This window comes from Canis lupus, chromosome 8, assembly GCF_048164855.1.
Source record: "Canis lupus baileyi chromosome 8, mCanLup2.hap1, whole genome shotgun sequence".
NCBI classification, from domain to species: Eukaryota; Metazoa; Chordata; class Mammalia; order Carnivora; family Canidae; genus Canis; species Canis lupus.
In genome coordinates, this window is record NC_132845.1 from 12,099,196 (window position 1) to 12,118,058 (window position 18,863).

Below are 18,863 nucleotides of genomic sequence, written 5' to 3' on the forward strand. Positions count from 1 at the left end.
AGACTATCTTCTAGCTGTGGTATTTGTAGGAATAAAAATCCCATGGTTTCTTCCACTGTCTAGAATCTTTCCAGGAAAGGTTAGAATATTAAGGGTACTGATTATGGTTTTTCTAATATAGCATGTTATTCTTTTAACTTAGCTTCTAGCAGGCTGCATCAGTACTGCAATTCACCATGTTATGCATTATAATGATAATTTTTATATTTGCTCTGGAGAGCTAAGGTTTAAAAAAAATAATTCCACCATTTTTGTCATATGACACTAGTAGAATGCAATCTCTTGCTCTCTCTGTTACCAAGAAACTAATTGCTAAAGCTGTTCATATAAATGAAAGGCTTTTATCAAGTATGCACTGTGATTTGGTTTTGTTGCCATAGCATGGACTGTCACTATCAGCTGGGTCATAAAGCCTTTGGATAACTGGTGGACAGTAATCACCACCAATCTGGGCTAGAGGTTTTAATTGTCAGTTCAGGCCTAGAGAGCACTGACTTGCTCTCCATCTGCCAGCGGATCTCCGTAGGCATGGAACTATCACTGCTATTGGAATACATAATTTCTCATGCACAAATATTAAAAGTATACCAAAGAGGCATGGGATAAAGTGACTTTTATTTTAACTGAGATAAGGGACATTGAATGGAAACAGTGAAGAATGGTCAAAAACAGTGGGGTTTCTTGTTTACAGGCAAAATAGTTCAGAACTACTTCACACTAGAGAGTGCTCTTAGAATTGGATGAGAAGAGACAAGAGCTAGGAATAGACTCTCAGGCCTGCAAACAAACATTTTCTGGAGCGATTTATTCTTCCATTTGTGTTGTAGAAAAGTGAAGGGAATGTGACATAACATGCACTATCAGTTGGTTTCCTCCATAGCTGAATCCCACATCATTAAGGGCCTTGGAATTACAGCAGCATTTTATATTGGCTGCTACGTTGTACTTGTAGCCAGCAAAGGGAACAAAGGTTTTGGGTAAATGTGTTCTTGGCGGCATATGCTGCCTTGTAAGAGGGTTGATGTTTTCCACGCCAGATAAAAATTCTCTGTGACCACCTGTGCCATATGCCATTACCAATCCCCTCGGCTCTAGGACCCCTTTAGCCAGTACAAAAGACCTCTTTACTATCATTGGAATTCAAAAGACTTGAAAGGCCTCCAGGAGGCACTATAGAGAATCTGCAGTTAGAATTAAATACCTTTTAGTTGAGGAGAACCAGTTTCACACTGGTCTCTGAACTTGGAAATCTTAGCATTTTTCCCCTGGGAGATAGGGTATTGAAATCAGATTGCTGAAGCTGTGTTACATGAATGAGAGCTTAAAAAAAGATTAAAGAAGTTTAAGGCAAAGTTCAGATATATCTTTACTATCTTCCTCAGCACATTGACACAAAGGATTAAATACAGTTTAACAGAAAAGTGGAAAAATGATTTTAATAGAATATGGTCAGAATTTGGGAACTCAAGGATTGTTATCTATATTCCTGAAAGTAGAATATTTTCACGTAAAATTGAGAAGTCATTGAAGTTGTATTCTTCTTTAATGACATACAGAAAAATCTCTATTTATTTTGACCTGAGAGAAGGAGTTAGAAAAAAAAAAAAAAAAAAGAATCTCTCCTAGGAGCCAATATCTTATTTAATTTTCTTCCCAATTCACAATCACACCTGATTTATTGTTAACATCTACTAGTGGCTGAGGTTGTTAAACACCCCTGAGCTGTGCTTGAAGTATCATTTATAATAAACACAGACTTTGTATAAAATAAATATCCCTAAGTAATATTAGTATAATAGGGCTGAAAAAAAAACCAAACTGTTGAAGATAAAACTCTTAATATCTAATGCATATATGATCAAGAATTTAAATGAATTTGCTTTCCTGGTACTTACTATTAAAAATTAAATTAAGACCAAGATGACACTTTAAAGACTTTGTACTTTGACGGTACTTGGTAGACGGAAAAAAGGTTCCCCAAGTGCCTAACTTGAAGAGCCCCATGAGATTCTGAGAAATATACTTTTTGAATACTTCAACTTATAGTGTCTTTTCAGTACTCAATTAGCATAATTTGACACAATTATAGGTATAAACATTTTATAGGCACTTGGTAGCAGGAGTGTCAAAAAAGTGTTGATTTCCATCCACTTATATTGGCAACACTCACCTAGTTCTAGCATGACACTTGAATGAGCAGTGAAATATGCTCCCTACTATTAATAAAATTCAAAGCATATTTCATCTTGACACCATATCACAAGTTTGACACTGCGGTTCCTCTCTGTGGAATTTTGAGTCATGGAGACATCCCCTTGCTACATCCCCATCTCAACTAGATGATAATTTGATTCAGACTATTTCAATACATGCCAATATGTATATCTCCCATGCAAAATGGAGGCAGACCCACAGAGAAAAGAAGGAATAACTGGCAGGTCAACATCATTTTTGTGAAGTCGTACCTTAGTGGTTTTAAAAAAATATTTTACTATGACTTACTTTTACCAATTTTCCTCTTTTCACGCTTTATCAACAGGACTTTCAAGATATGAAGTTGCATGAAACAAAGAAAGTATTCTTAACTGCCTTAATAAAATTTTGTTTTTAATGAATTGCTTTTTAAAATTTCAGTCATGAAAGAGATACGTTAAGCAACTGTAATACATTTCCAAATTCGGCAGCATAGGGGTTTATTGACATCGGCAACTTCGTACAAGTATTTTGTTTGATTTGCTGTTTTCTAAACAATCAGATCTTTGTGTATATGTGTGTATTACCAAAATGCCTGAAGAGGAAAGAAAAAATGAACAATAAGTACAAGAACTATGGGAGAAAGAAACTCAATTTTTAGGAAAAAGAGGATAAAAATGATGAGCTGTGACATTCCCTCAGCTCTATTTTCCTTCATTTTTAATCATTTCAGGTTTCCCAGAATTGAGATGAAGTCCATTTGTTTTGGCACCATTTTACCTCTGACTTAGCAGCTCTGATTAAAATCTATGCCTAATAAAAATGACATGATTCATCTTAATACTATTGAAGATAGAAAACAAGGTCCATCTCAGTTAATAGTATTTTTGGTCAACATAATTTAACTGAACTAGTCATTCTAATTTTTCAGTCTTTTTCCTAGTATTTGTCCTTATTTTTAGAAATTGGTTTTTAGAAACATTCTCTCAAATTTCCTTTGTACAATCAAATTTTGCTGGAATTGGGTTTTTGTTTTTATTTTGAATTTACATTTCTCAGTCTTATATTGAGAATAAAAACATCTTAAGGGGATTGTTTAAAAGTAAGAGCAAAGTACTATGACTCTTCATATGTATACAGTAATTTATAGTTTTTGAAGTAATTTGATGTTATTTCAGTTGATATTCACAGTAACATAAGTAGAGAGAATAGTTCTCAGAGTATGTGAAATCATTTTTCAGTAATTGGAAACTGAAATATACTCTTAGAATTCTGACCATTTTATTAAATTATATCCTATATTTTATTTAGCTCTTAAGGTCAGAACAATTATTATCCCCATTTCACAGATAAAAAAACTGAGGCTTGGAGTAGATAAGTTGATCAAGGTCAGGAGATAGTGTTAGAGTTTGAATTAAAACTCAAGGCTCAGGCATCCTGGGTGGCTCAGTGGTTTAGCACCACCTTTAGCCCAGTGTGTGATCCTGGAGACCTGGGATCGAGTCCCCCGTTGGGCTCCCTGCATGGACCCTGCTTCTCCCTCTGCCTGTGTCTCTGCCTCTCTCTCTGTGTCTCTCGTGAATAAATAAATAAATCTTTTTTTTTTTTTTAACTCAAGTCTCTCTGATTCCAGAGTTCAAGATTTTAACCTCTACTGCAAACTTTCTTTTGAGAGAAGCTCATTCAATTCTTTAAAAATAAGTTTTTTTAGAACGGTTTGAGATTTACAATAAAATTGAAAGAAGAGTACAGTAATCTCTGGTATACCTCCTGCCCCACACATGCATACCTACCACCATTATCTACATCCTCACTAGAAGGTTTTTTTTTTGTTTTTTTGTTTTTTTTTTTTACCAACAGAGCCTGCATTGACATAATCATCCAAGTCCACAGTTTACCTTAGGGTTCACTCTTGTACATTCTATGGGTTTGGGCAAATGTATAAGGACATATATACCTCATTATAACACCATACAGAGTATTTTCACATCCCTGAAAAGCCTCTGCTCTGCCACCCTCCCACTTAGTTCCGGACACCACTGACCTTTTATTGTCTACATAGTTTTGCCTTTTTAAGAATGTCATATAGTTAGAATCATTTAGTATGTATCCTTCTCAGAATGTCTTTTTTTTACATAATAATATGCATGCATGTAAGTTTCCTCTATGTCTTTTTTTTTTTTTTTTTTTTTTTTAAGGTTTTCGACAGGTGAGAGACAGAGTGAGAGAGAGAGGCAGATTCACAGGCAGAGGGAGAAACAGTCTCCATGCGGGGATCCTGATGCGGGACTCCATTCTGGGTCTCCAGGATCACACCCTGGGCTGAAGGCGGTGCTAAACTGCTGAGCCCCCTAGGCTGCCCCCTCTATGTCTTTTTATGGCTTGTGAGCTCATTTCTTTTTTAGTATTGATTATGTTCTATTGTTTGGATGAACTACATTTATTCGTTACCCATCTGAAGGACATTTTGTTTGCTTCCAAGTTTTGGCAATTAGGAATAAAGCTGCTGGAAACATACATGTGCAGGTTCTGTGTGTGTGTACATAAATTTTAAACTTCTTTGGGTAAATACTCAGGAGAATGATTGCTAGATTGTTAAGAGTAAGATTCGTTTTTTAAGAAACCACTGAACTCTCTTACCAAATGGCTGTACCATTTTGCATCTCCACCAGCAATAAATGAGAGTTCCTGCTGCTCTAGGTCCTCACCAGCATTTGGTGTTGTCGGGGTTCTAGATTTTACCCATTCTAATAGGTGCATAACTTTTGGTGTTTTTTGTTTTGTTTTGTTTTGTTTTTGTTTTTGTTTTTGTTTTTGAGACCAGATTTCTTAGCCACTTAGTAGGAAAACCTAGAGTTCAGGCCTTGATGTTAGATATCAGATGGTACTGAATTTCTGTGGCTACATTGTTCTTTCAATTGTACGACTTTATACATGGATCACTGCATAGGTGAAGTACTTACTTAACTCAAATATGTTTGATAATTAATGGCAACTAGAGGTGATTTCTTACCTGTGCTTCATGAATGAGATATTTCAGTGCTGACAATAGTATAGATTTATTCCCTAGCTCAGATGGGATTTGAACTTGCCGTGATCACTCAGCTGTATGGATCAAATCATACTTTGTAAATGCCATTTCCCCCTTAATGTGCTATCCCTTTACCTACACTGATCAATGGGCTTCTGGTTATAAGGATAGGATTGGAAGTGTTTTTTTTCCCCCATTTTTCTTGATGATTTCAAAAGCATTAAAGGATACTACTCCTTTTGTGGGCCCCTGGGCTAAGGGTGAGGGGATGGTGTACATTACAATAGCCAGCCAAGGCCAATCCTGACCTTTCTTTGACTTCTTTGAATGAGATTTTGAAATAGACAGAGATAAAGTGGGAAGGACAAACTGTAGAACAATATAGCTTGTAACATCTATGATACCCTTTGGAAAGATCAGAGAGGAGCTAACACTGAGGGAGGAATAGCAACAATGTTTTATTTAAGAATAAAAGATGATAAATGTAGAGAATAAAGGGAAAGGAGGATGGCACAATGCGATGAGATGCCAGAACAATCATGTACTTAACTGAAGTCCTCTTATAATGAAGTGAGATGATCTTTTCCTATGTCCAGGTCTTTTTGGTTTTGTTCCTTTTTGGGAAAAGATATGTGACAGTACAGAACCAGTGTTGAGGTATTAGTTACCTCATAAAGATCCACATTCCCAAATGGGATAGGATGATTTTTGCAACTGAGAAGTTTGTATCAATGACTTTAAAATAGAAGGTGGACAAGACTGACTTACTTAGAGTGCTGATGGCTCTTGAAAATTGATCATATCCCTTTTGAAATTCTGATAAAAGCATGGAATTTTTCCCTAGAAAATCAACATATGCCCATACTCTGGTTTTTTAACATATCATCTTAGATTTATAGGCTCCTTGAAGGTGATTCCTGAACCCCTGTTAAAGAATCCTTGGTTTCAACAATCAAACACCAGACTTCATGAGGAGAGCAAGGGAAAGTGTGAGAAGATGAGTGTACTTTTGATAGGTAGAAAGATTTCAATGTGAGGCATGTAGAAAATACTAAACAATATTGGTAGAATAGAATGGATGATTGAGCTAAGAGAGCCCCCCCCCCCCACAGTTCTTAGCCTCTTTACCTCTTACTGTTTCACTACCTAAAGATGTAATCACCTTGGTAGAGATTTATGTCCTTCCCCAACCCTTCCTTCCTTTTCTTTCCTTTTTCACCTCTGATGATCGAAACTCTGCTAGGAACTAGCAGTCAGACTGGAAATGCCTTGGAGCCTAATGGCTACTTATGTCAGCTGTGGCAATAAAATAGAGCAACCCAAGTTTCTGGGAAATGTGTATTCAGCTTTAATGGAACAGACCATCTTTTAGGCTGGTGCTTCTCAACTTTAATGTGCATGTGTTTCCCTGAGGATCTTGGTAAAATGAAAATTCTGGTTCTGTAGGTTTGGGGTGAGTTGGGGTCTGCATTTCTAATAAGCTCCCATGTGATGCTGCTACTGCTGCTGCTCCCTGGACCACACTTTGAACAACAATGCTGTGGTCTTCTTAGGAAGCTAGTGGAACTATTCTTATCATTGTGGTTTTTGTGTGTGTGTCAAATAATTTTAAGTTTATTCTCCCAGAAAATGCTAATTTCTGCTTTTTTTTTTAAAGATTTTATTTATTTATTTGAGAGAGAGAGCTTGAGAGAGCAGAGAGTAGGGACAGAGGGAGAGGGAGAAGCAGACTCCCACTGAGTAGGGACCAGATGTGGGGCTCCACCCAGGACCCCAATCAAGATCATGACCTGAGCTGAAGGCAGCGGCTTAACCAACTGAGCCTTTCAGGTGCCCTGAAAGTGCTGATTTCTTAATATTACCCCATAAAAGAAGATTTAGAGTAAAAAAAAAATGAAGTAGAGATTTATTTAATCTTCAAAAAATCCAGATTTTTCAGACAATTGAAAATCCATTATTTTACTTAATTAATTGGAATCTGGTGTATGTGTAACAACATCTCTTGTGGCACAGTGTGGGGATTAAGAATAGTAGAAATACCTGTCTACTCTCCCTGTGAATATCAGCTAGAGAAACCAGAGGATTCTTACTCTATTTCATAATAATACATCATTTGCCAATATGTAGTTGTACATAAAGGCTTAGTAAGTTTTTTTTTTTGGGGGGGGGGAGGGAGAGGGCAGAGAAAGAGTCTTAAGCAGGCTCCTAGCCCAGTGTGAGTCTGATGCAGGATTTGATCTCACAGTCCTGAGATTGTGACCTGAGTGGAAATCAAGAGTCGGGTGCTTAACCAACTGAGCCACTCAGGTGCCCTGGGGCTTAGTAAATGTTATAATGAAACGAAAGCTATTTTTATTTTACATTTTTAAGAGGTAAAATTGGAAAAAAATTACTATATTTGATTCTAATCCAAATTCTTTTTCACATTTTAACATAGTTTAAATTGGGATGTGTGTTATGCTTAATGGGGTTTTACAGTTGCTGTTGATCAAGTGGCAGTTGTAAGGAAGGTGTCATTTTGTGCGCTTGTGTGAGCTTAATTGTTATTCTCTGTGGCACAGCTGGACAGTGCCTCTTGACATTTCAGTCAAAAACCATCAGGACTATTTGAGGAAGGAATATGAGTGCAGAATGGGAGTCAGCATCTTGAAAGAAGAGGCTGGGGACAATTTTAAGAAATGCCGTATCACCAGTGCTCTTGATAGCACAGAGGGTGATGTCATGTAACAGTATCTATGGCTCTGAGATGAAATGTAGCTTAGGAAAGTTGGATTCTACATGTGCAGAAGTTTTTAAGCTACTATTAAAATACATTTTGCTTATATTTTTATTTTAACCTATGAACAAGAATAATGCATGATAAAAATCCATATGTAAATGAGTCTGAAAGAGGTCCTTTACAAAGTATGAAATAAAAACCCTAGGTAATAGGGTTTACCTAATACAGCATCGTGTCCTAGTTTGCCACCATTTTGTTTGATTTCCCGGTGGTGCATCTTACAAACAATGACAACTTGATTTGATGAAACACTGCAGTTTAAAAATTACATGTTGGGAAAATGAAGTTATCCCAAATGGTAAAATTACAGAATCAAAGGGAAGTTCAAGAAATTAACTAGTGAGTGTGTAAATCAACCAGGACACTTGAGGTTAAAAAAAAAAGGTGGGGAAGAGTGTATGTTCCTATGAATTAGAAAATCTAAGAGGTAGATTTGGCTTTGATACTGAGCATTGGTGACCTTGGGCAAATCACTTCAATTCTCTGGATCTCTGTTTCCTAATATATAAAATGAAGAGTTTGTCTTAAATAATCCCCAATGTACCTTTAAGATCTTGGATTTTGCATATTCAAAATAAAAATGTGATGAGTTAAAGATTAAGTTTACCCCCTATCTATAGTTTTATCCCCTTTCTTGTAATGGAATTTTGCCTAATGAACAACTGATCTTCCTTACATTTTAGCTTAAACTGAACCAGGGTTCATTTAGCTGAACAAAGTTCAGCTCCTGTGAGATATGGGGGACAACTGGTCAGCCTCTGTACAATTCTATGCATACTTGAAAAATTTATGAATAGATATCATGGATTTCTTCTTTCCAAAGAAAATAATCCTAAATTCTTTTCAAAAGGAATAAACTTTTTTAAAAAGAATTACTTATTTATTTGAGAGAGAGAGAATGAGAGAAAGTGAGAGAGCGTGAGAGTGTGGGAGCAGGGGGGAGGGCAAACCGAGAGGGAGAAGGAGAGAAGCAGACTTCTGCTGATCATGGAGCTCCAGGCGGGGCTTGATCCCACCACCCTCAGATCATGACCTGAGTAGAAATCAAGAATTGGCCCTCTATCTGACTGAGCCACCCATGCACCCTCAAAAGAATAGACTTCTTAAATAAATTGCTAATAAATTGCTAAATTCTATAATAATTTTTTTTATATCACCTCACCATCTTTTCTCTTTTTCTTTTGCTGTCCCCCAACTATTCCTCTTTCTGATCACTGAGTGCCCTGATTTCTTTCCGAAGAATGACCTCTCTCCAGTCTGCAGGGACTGTGAATAAGGGTCTCTGAACTTCCTTAGCCTATATATATTTTTCCTTTTTTTGAGGGAGTACTCTGAATCTAGAACTGAGTGTTACAAAGATGTTAAAGACAGTTGGAGTTCATTCCTGTGTAGTACCCTGAAGAGACTATCAAGGTGTCCTGCAGCCTCCATGCCCAAAGCTGGATGGTTACTGACTGAATGCTAGGCTGACTCCAAGCTTGGACTCAAAGTCTCTTTGCCCTTTTGAGTTCTTTAAGACTGGTCCAGTAAATTCTCCTGTTAATTTAACCAGAATGGGTTTCTGATACTTAAAACCATGGAAGCCTAACAAACAGAGACAGAATTTTTGTGGGGAGTTCCAGAACTCCGGTAATCACCAGACTCCCAGTGTCCTAGTCAATGAACTATGGAGAGGATGGAGGGATACTTTCAGGATTCTGGTGTCACACATTCTATATGAAAAGGTATCAAAATTCTTGACTGGTATCAAATATATATATAGTACAAAATTAAAATGTCCATAACACTGTTTTTACTTTTCCTTTGGGATTGCCCAATGCCTTTTAGTCTGTGTGATGGGCTTTGGGTTTGACATAAATTATATCTCCAAATACAATTTTGAAATGCAATTTTTAAATCCATCCTTCTGTCCATAATTAAAAGTAATTGTTTCCCTTCCTTGACTGATCACCAAAAGTAGTATACGAAAAAATTGAAGAAGGAAGGCCATTAGAAGTTTCTATTGTTCCATTTGAGTGTCTCTTCACAGAAGAGAAAACAAACTATTAATCACTAAATTTTGAAACTAACATTATACATATGTTAACTAACTGGAATTTTCATAAATATTTGGAGAAAGAAAAAGAAACAACAAACTGGTTTGTTTTTCTTTTTATGCTGTGGTCGTTCCATTTATTAGTTATAACATTTGTTAAATCCTTCGCAGTCCAAATTGCTCTTCCTTTGGAAATCCATTATCTTACCTCTGCTCTTCCAGGTACTGGGGACATTGGCTATTTAGATGAAAAGAAACACAGAGGGAAAAGACAACATTTAAAGAAAGCAGCTCCTGACTCTCTGAGTTACTTCTTTTGGAAATATAAACTCTGGAGAATTGAACATGCCTTTCATGTTTCCCTCCCCTCGTACCCTGCCACTTCCAAATAGTTTTCTCTTCTGTCACCTGAGGTTCACAGGAAACATTCCCTCGTATGTTTAGGGCACCAGCTAATGGTTTGAACTCTAGAATTGCATTTCTTGAGTGTCAATACTAGATATACTAAAGATGTGACCTTGGGCAAATTAATCAATGTCTGAAAACTTAAATTTCTCCATCTGTAAAATAGAGTTTACCAGAATACCCCCCCCCCTTTGATTATTGTAAAGCTCATATGAGGTAACTGATGTAACACAGCACAGCACCTGGTACCATATTAGACCCTTGATGCGTGTTATTTCTTATGCTCAATTTTTAAAAATATATATTAAGCAGGAGACAGATGCAAATACATAATGAAGGTAGAGTTTTGAATGAGTCAGGTGGTGTGGTGTGCTGGATTGCAGAAGAGAGGATGTGAAGCAACAAGACTAGTGGGATATTTTTGTAGTAAATCTGGTATGATGTTCAAAGGGCCAGATATGGGTGGGAAGTAATAATACATAAAGAGTGACAAATGAAATGAGAAATTAAAGGGACTTGTTGATGATCAGCTGACACTGTCAAAAGGAAGAAGCATTTCTGAGTGACTCAGGAATGGTATGTAGTTTTAGGAATTGACTAATAGATTTAGGAAGAAAGAGAAACATTTTGTTGAGTGCAAGAGAGGCATCTAGATAGAAATGTCCAGCCAAAGACAAAGGAAATCAAGTTGAAGCTTGCAAAGGGCTGAGCTGAAATCTTTGGTAAATCTTTTGTGTGAATAAACAAGATATATTATCCTTTTCTTTCCTATGGGAAAGAAAGTTGTGGGAGAGCAGTGGCTTTTGAAAACACATAGCCTTATGGAACCTCAGTTTTCTCTTCTCTAAACCTGATGTTAGATGATGCCTATGGGACACCTCCCAAATGGAAATGGAGATGTGAATTTAAGGATTAGCTGTGTTGAACTGAGAATTATAGCATAAAAACATATATCATACTTTACCTAACTTCTTTTTGAATTTTAAATTTTGAATGTTCTAGATGTTTAAAAGTTTAAGGTACTTTTGAAAGATAGAAAACCTGTCTCCTTCCTTACTCTACAGTGCTCCCAGATCTGAAGCAGGGCACATAGATATAACCAAAGAAATGGACAAACAATAAATGCATAGTCCAACAGACTAAGGGTTTTATATAACATATAATAATACAGAAAATGAGATTAACTTCAAAGGAAATCTATACAAGGGGATTATTGATCTGTATGAGGAATAGAAACCACAGGTGTAAAAATACATAGGCATGAAAACTGTACAATTTATATGTGTGTAAATGATTCTCAGTGAAATACAAGTGTGATGATTAAGCATGTAAATTTGGATTGCACTCACAGACTCCAGTTGTGCTCACCTAATCATCCATTATATACACAATTTACTCATTTGCATGCTCAAGTAGACAGGATCAAATATTATCTGGATGTCACTTAAATGTGTATGGTTTGTAAGTTTAGAGCTGTTCAAAATAAAAAGCTTCACTTCTCTTGCAGGTATACCACTTTACCTGCGTACATTTTAATGCAACCAAGTGCCCACAGCTTATTTCTTTCAAAGTTCTTTACCTTTAATTCTATAGAGCTAAGTTTGTTACTTTGTGATTTTACTAAAAAGAAAATTTATTTTTATAGTGGGCGTGCTGATCATATTAAGCTGTTATATCTCTATTTGTTTCACAGGCTCTGGAGTTTGGAGTAGCCTTTGAACTCAACTATATTTTAATAGTATATTTTGTGATAGCTTAATTTGTAGAATTTTACCTCTCTGTAGTGGGGCATTTGAAATTTTGAGGAATGGTTTTATGTTAATGATTAAATTTGAAATTTATACTCCCTACCCAATTTTCATTATCAAATATTTATTTTGGTATGTGATATCTTTAGTTCAGAGGTCCCATAGGGCTGAATGCATAGTTCTTGGCAGAAAATTTTGGTTAAAGAGATGTGTGGGAATGGACTTATGATTAGTTGTAAGAATAAACAGAAAAATCCTGGAAATGGATGTAAATTACAGTGCTCTCTTTAGAGGTTTATAGAAGAGGAGCTTTCCTTTTACTGCACCAACCTGAGATATTTCTTTGCAGTTAATTATACCTACCCCAAGCAGATGTTGAGAGCATAGTGGTCAAGAGCTCAGTCCTTAGGATTCAGATATGGTAATCACTAGCGAGATTTCATAATCTATATAAACTTAAGACTTTTAATTAAAAAATCTTTTAATCCCCTGAGGGGTGCATTGCATTGATGGTGCAATGCATATGAAGCACTTGGATGTACCAAACACGTATTTGTTATTTTAGGAGTTGCCATTTCTTCCTATATGTCAGTGCTTTATCAAAATTTTCATGACTTAGCCAAATGATATCTTTTAAAAAAATGTATCTATTTATTTATTTTATTTATTTATTTATTCATGAGAGACACACACAGAGAGAGAGAGAGAGAGAGAGAGAGAGGCAGAGACACAGGCAGAGGGAGAAGCAGGCTCCACGCAGGGAGCCTGATGTGAGACTCGATCCCGGGACTCCAGGATCATGCCCTGGGCTGAAGGCAGGCGCCAAACTGCTGAGCCACCCAGGGATCCCCCAAATGATACCTTTTTAATCAAAGGCAAATCTATTATTATCCTTTCATAGCTCTTAAATAGTTTCAAAAATTCCTAGAAATATTTGTTTTGAGAATACTTATGTATACACACACACAGAAAAGCAAGTAATTCACACTACTGAGGAGTCTTGGTCCTGCACTAATGGTCCATTCTCATAGGAGTACTTACCAGGTGCTTTTCATAAAATACATGTTTTAAATCTTACAATAATCTGCAAGGTGGATGTTAATATTATTCTCTTTTGTTGATGAGAAAATTAAGACATATTGAGGTCAAATATTGTTCCTAAGGTCAGAGAGGTAAAAATTGTGCTTTCAAGGATGTATCCATTGTACAAAGACTGGAATTTTTTATGTGTGTTACATGAAGTTGCTTTTTTAATTGCATTAAAGAAAAAAATCACAACCATTTTTGAATTAAAAAAATACCATGAATGACAACCATGTTTTCCTGGCTTCTGACAACTGCAGGTTAAGGATATTTATTGATCCAAAATATTATGATATGCAAATCAAATGAGGTACATGTAAAAACAATCATTCATCATTTTGAGAACATAAACATTCCTCTGAAGAGGAACAAAAACCCTACATTTTTCAACATTTAACTACATCTTTAAGGCACACTAGAATTTTCTTCCTTAGTTTCTTTTGCTCACTTACTGAAATGTTACTGGGTTGAATATCACTCAAATAAATAAATAAGCCTATTTCTTTCCATTAACTTGCCAACATGTAAAAAGACTAGGAGATTGAATTACTTTCAGGAATCAATTTAGAGGTAATTCTTCTAGATCTAGTGCAACTTTTGACTCTTACAGTCTCTCTTACTGTCAAGTGAATAATATCTGTTTTGTTTTCCTGGCTTTGAAATTCCTTTGCAGTGAGCTTCAGTGACATGACTAGATCTATTTCTACTATTTGTTTGTTTTAGCAAAAAATATTATTGATGAAAAGGAAAAGTAGAAGATAGAGTAACAAGAAATTGTTCAATTTTCATTAGATTCTCCTCTGTATGGTATGTAGAAAAATGGAGAAAATACAGAAAAGTCAATAGTAAAGTCTCTCCAAGTAAGTTTGATTATCCAGAGAGCAATAGTGAATATATAGTGAACATATATAAAATCAGAGGTATATAAGGGAAGAGAGAGTGAGCAAAAGAGAGCAAAATACCAAAATTGAGAAAGAGAGAGAGAGAAAGAGGGAAGGAAGGAGAGAAAGTATGAAATAAAGAAGTAGGTCCTAAAAAGAAAAAAAAAAAAGAAGTAGGTCCTAGAAGCTGGTCATTATTTGTAGAAGAGCCCCTACCTTTATTACTCATGTATATGTTGGAACACTACAGCAAAAAATTGCATATGTCTGCAACTGGACTACTTCAGCCATATGATATCATATAGCTATTTCATTTGATGTGTGAGTTTAAAAAAATCGAATCCATTGAGTAATCTTTTTGTAGTCATACCACAGATGTTTTAAGACTCACTCAAAAGATGGCATCCTTTAAAATTTGAAAATTTTAAAATCCTTTAAAAATTTCCTTTTAAATTTAAATTTAAATCCTTTTTAAAATTTCAAATTGTTTTCAACTCTGCCTATTTACTCATTACTATTAACAAGATAAAATCATAGCAATATCTAACTCTGTTGGCATTTATTTGTTGTTGTATTAAAAATGTCTGGCACTACAGAAAAAATAAAGCTTGTAAAAGTAATAATACGAGTGACAACTCACTGGGAACCTACTATGTGTCAGGATTTTATAAACGGTGTCTTAAATACAACAACTCTGCAGCGAGAAAGTTATTTTACAAAGCAATGGAGGCTTAGAGAACTTAAGCCTTAAGAAAAAAAAAAACAATTATATAGAAATATAATCGTAAGTCCCAAGTGAGGGCTTAAAGTCTTACCTGTCTTAACAGGAACAGACTTTGTTTCTTTGCATAATTGTGTATATATGTAAAAAGAATCATACAGATACAAAAATCATATATGTAAAACTGTATTCGTATCTGTATCTAAACAGACACACACCTATACCTATCCTATTAATTTCTGTATCTTTGTATCTGTAAACATTTTTTCTCTCTTTATCTGGGAACTAATGATACATTAATATACAAAATAACTAAAAATATATTAGAGTGCGATATGAACAAGTACTCTGAACTGAGTAGAATGTGGAAAATAGTCAAGAAAGGAAATGATAGAGATCATTGTTTGCATTTACCAATAAAAAAAAAATGTTACTTTAGACTTCTTCTTACTGGAAAAATGGGACCATTTGTGAATAGAAGAGAGAAAGAAAGGAATAGAACATGTATTTATTGAACATTTAGTATATTCTAAACACTGGAAAACAGCCTATTTTATACTTCATGTAATTACCTTGTTATTACCACTTTATTAATAAGGATAATTATACTCCAAAGAGATGAAGCAACCAACTCATAACTCACAGGAGGACTTGAACCAAGGTCTGTGGGGGAAGCAAATGCTAGGTATTTCTCATCTCATCATGAGATCAACAAAATGATACTAAGTGCAAGTTGGCCTGACAGCAATATTCCGATAAATTGGAAGGAGAAAGAGACTGGGAATGAGAGACATTTTTGAAAGTTTAATAAGGTAAATCCAGAGCTGAAAAAAAGAAGCCTTAATTAAGGAGACACTACGATTAGACAAAAGAATAATGCAATTTTATTTCTTCTGAGCATAAGTGATAGTTAGTCTCTTAAATGCTTAGTTTCCAGAAGTTCAAAAGTCACCTGAGGTCTTTCATTCATTTGATAAAAGAAAGTTCATCCAAATTAATCTTTGGAAGTACTTATAAGCGCATGTAGACTGTTACATAGTTTAAGAGTTCACAAACGAGCAAATTTGGTGTGCGGAACTTGCTGGGTGTGTAACAGATCAGACTGATAAAATAGAATGGAACTCGGTGAGATCAGGTGAAGCTTCTCTCACTGCCCTGAGTCATGTTGCAGGTGGAGAGGGAAGATCCTAGTATTTTTAAATGAGTTCACATGTCCTGATTCAATGCAGTTCTTCTGAGTGATGTTGAGAGTGCTCAAAAATGAGATTGCTGAGCAATTTCCAGTGATTTTATTGTTAAAGAAGTCTGGAGACAAGGATTCGGCAAACTGGGGATAAGCAAATATGACTCAGAGTTTGGAAAAACGGAAGAAACATTTTGCAAACTAGAGAGCGACCAGCTTCATTGATCCTCTGGCAGGATTGGAATGAACTAGAGGAAGGTGGTTTCACACTTTTATGAGAGGAAGTGGTGGTTATTAGGACCCAGTAGGGACTCACTGAGTTCAACACGTGTGAGAAGAATGCGTTTCATTTTTGAATGGCATTGATTTCCTGCTACAACAGACCAACGTGGTGACGTTTCTCTAGGCATGTCATCCATCCAGTTGCGTTATTATTTTACATCTGCCCTGTCTACAGATCTGCAGCCTCCCGTCTGCATTTTTCACTCTTACTTGATGACCTTATTTCTTTTTCACTGAGAAAATGAAAGATACCAGATGAAACTTCTGTGAGCTTCTTCCGCCTGACTGCTGCCTTTTCCTGCATTCGTGGCCATGTAGTCTGTCCTTCCTCAGCTGCTAGGGATGAACTGTCCTGCTCCAGTATAAATTCACCTCTTCCCCTTCTGCTCTGTACCCCATTCCCTCTTGCTTGTTGCAGGCCCGTGCACCAGAAACTGCCCCTTCTTTCTCTGATGCCCAAAACTTCTTTTCTCTTGGATCATACCCACCAACACACAGATGTGTTATAGTAGTTCCCATCTTAAAAGGCAAATGACACCAAACAGTAACCAGATAAAGCCTTCTTTTGTCTATGAATCTACTTCCAGTGATTCTTCCCTTTAGACTAAACCTCCTTGAAACAGTTGCTTGTATTTTGTCTCGAATTCTCGAATTCTCCTTTTCCTATTTTCTACTGAACCTACTTCTTTCAAGTTTTGGTAGCTGTACTCTAGTGGAACTGCTCTTCTTAGTATTGTCAATACTGATGCCCAGAGATGTTGACTTAATTAGTTTGGGATGGGGCCTGGGACCTGTTATATTTTTATAAGCTGTCCTGTTGATTATGGATTGTGGCTGGGACTGAGAACTGGCCCAGACTTTCCAAGTAGGGACTAAATCCCTTAGAATGCTTACTCTATCATATTGCTGGCAGACTCTGAGGACTTGCCTCAGACATCTAGTCGGCTCCTCTCTTTGGCAGTTTCATAGATAAAATAGGGTGATTGTTTTGAATTATTCTTTGTAAGAGTTACTGCAGAGTCCCCTTAAATAGAATACTTACAATGCATTTTAAAATAAGATTATGATTTACAAAAAATTGATTCATTCATGAATTTTATGAAACATAGCTGTTGCATTGGGCCAGGTACATATTTATTTCTCAGTCTTTTGCAGATGCTTGTATACCTTTATAAACTAATAATGAGAAAAAATATGGGACATAAGCAAATCATTGTAATAACTTTATTTTTTCTTGTGTGAAACATCTTTTCTCAAGCAATTGAGCAAGATGTATTTTACATCTTTGTAGGACAATACTTGACATGTTGTTTTTTTGAATTGAAATATTTGCCCAGACTACTAAAAATTCATAGATGCCCTTAAGCTGAGGGTTCTTTGTTTATGTACACAAAAACCTTTGAGGAGTTAAGTGTTATGTATTGAAAATGTAATAGTGGGCAAATTTTCTATCTATCAATCTCTGGGTCTGTCAACTACTTCTATAGTGCTTATCACCCTATCATCTATTTGCTACAAATTTTCTCAAGATATACAGTTTGTGCTTTTCTTCATATTTATGGCATGTAATGATTTTTGATGTTTATTTATTCTTATTTCTCTTTTGAGAAAGATCAAGATAATATCAGTGCACAACAATGGAAAGAATGAGACAAATAGTTGACATTTCAACATTCCATAAAAACTTTGAGGATCAAATCAGCAGTTCAATAATCTGAGAAGTTTTACAGGCAATCACAGGAGTAAGAAGAGATCAGAACTGGTACTGGACTGGATTTCCAGCTTCAGATTGGCCACTAATTCGCCATGTGACCTTAAAGGAGCACCTAATTATTCCAGGCTTTAGTTTCTTCAGCTCTTAAAGGAGTTTAACTTTTAGGTTACTTCAAAATGCTTGGGGTTGTATAAAGCTTTTTATGGCTATACCTGGGAAAGCAATAATCTATATGTTAGTAAGGATTTTATTGTTTAATAAAAGAATGGGAATAAGGTTATATTAGCTGTGAATAAACCCCACTTTAGCAAGTGCTAAAATGAATTTGGTAATTTTTCTTTATTAAAATTGTCAGAGAGACTAGATCTATCTTTGAGCACAAACATGAGAGTCAGAAGAACAGTAAATGTGATTTCATCTTTTTTCAGAGACTGGAGACAAACTTGGAACTCTTCCAAAAGACCCAAGTAAACAGGAAATTTTGGAAGATTAAATTAGAACCAGAATAAACTAGGATTTCTATTTAGGATGGATATTATATGAGTATCTGAAAAATGATTCAGGGAGATACATTTTGATCTGGAAACAGGCAAAGCTGTTTTAATTAAAATTTTTAGAATTAGGACGTTAACTTGTATCAATATTAATCTGTATGAAAGACTACTGGGAATATACAGAAAGGGCATTTGACTAGCAACACTTTTTTCCTCCTTACTATCAATACTAAGATGATGATAAAATCCTAAACAGCAGTAGAAAATACCTCTCATTATTTATTTATTTTTAATGGATTTTTAAAAATTTAAAT

General features: G+C 35.6%; 1 long non-coding RNA gene across 16 annotated transcripts in view; it reads left to right on the forward strand.

Moving 5' to 3' along the window:
* The window catches only part of LOC140637834 (uncharacterized), a 325,342-nt gene that overhangs the window by 74,046 nt on the left and 232,433 nt on the right, over nt 1–18,863 (forward strand). For 6 of the 16 annotated variants that reach the window (XR_012034893.1, XR_012034894.1, XR_012034890.1 and 3 more), the window contains exon 1: nt 9,635–9,727. The exons of 6 other annotated variants lie outside the window; for them this stretch is intronic. This is a non-coding gene — a long non-coding RNA (uncharacterized lncRNA). Of the gene's footprint in view, nt 1–9,622; nt 9,728–18,863 lie in introns of those variants that run through there. 4 more of the 16 variants (XR_012034900.1, XR_012034904.1, XR_012034895.1 and 1 more) reach the window with 3 other exon arrangements.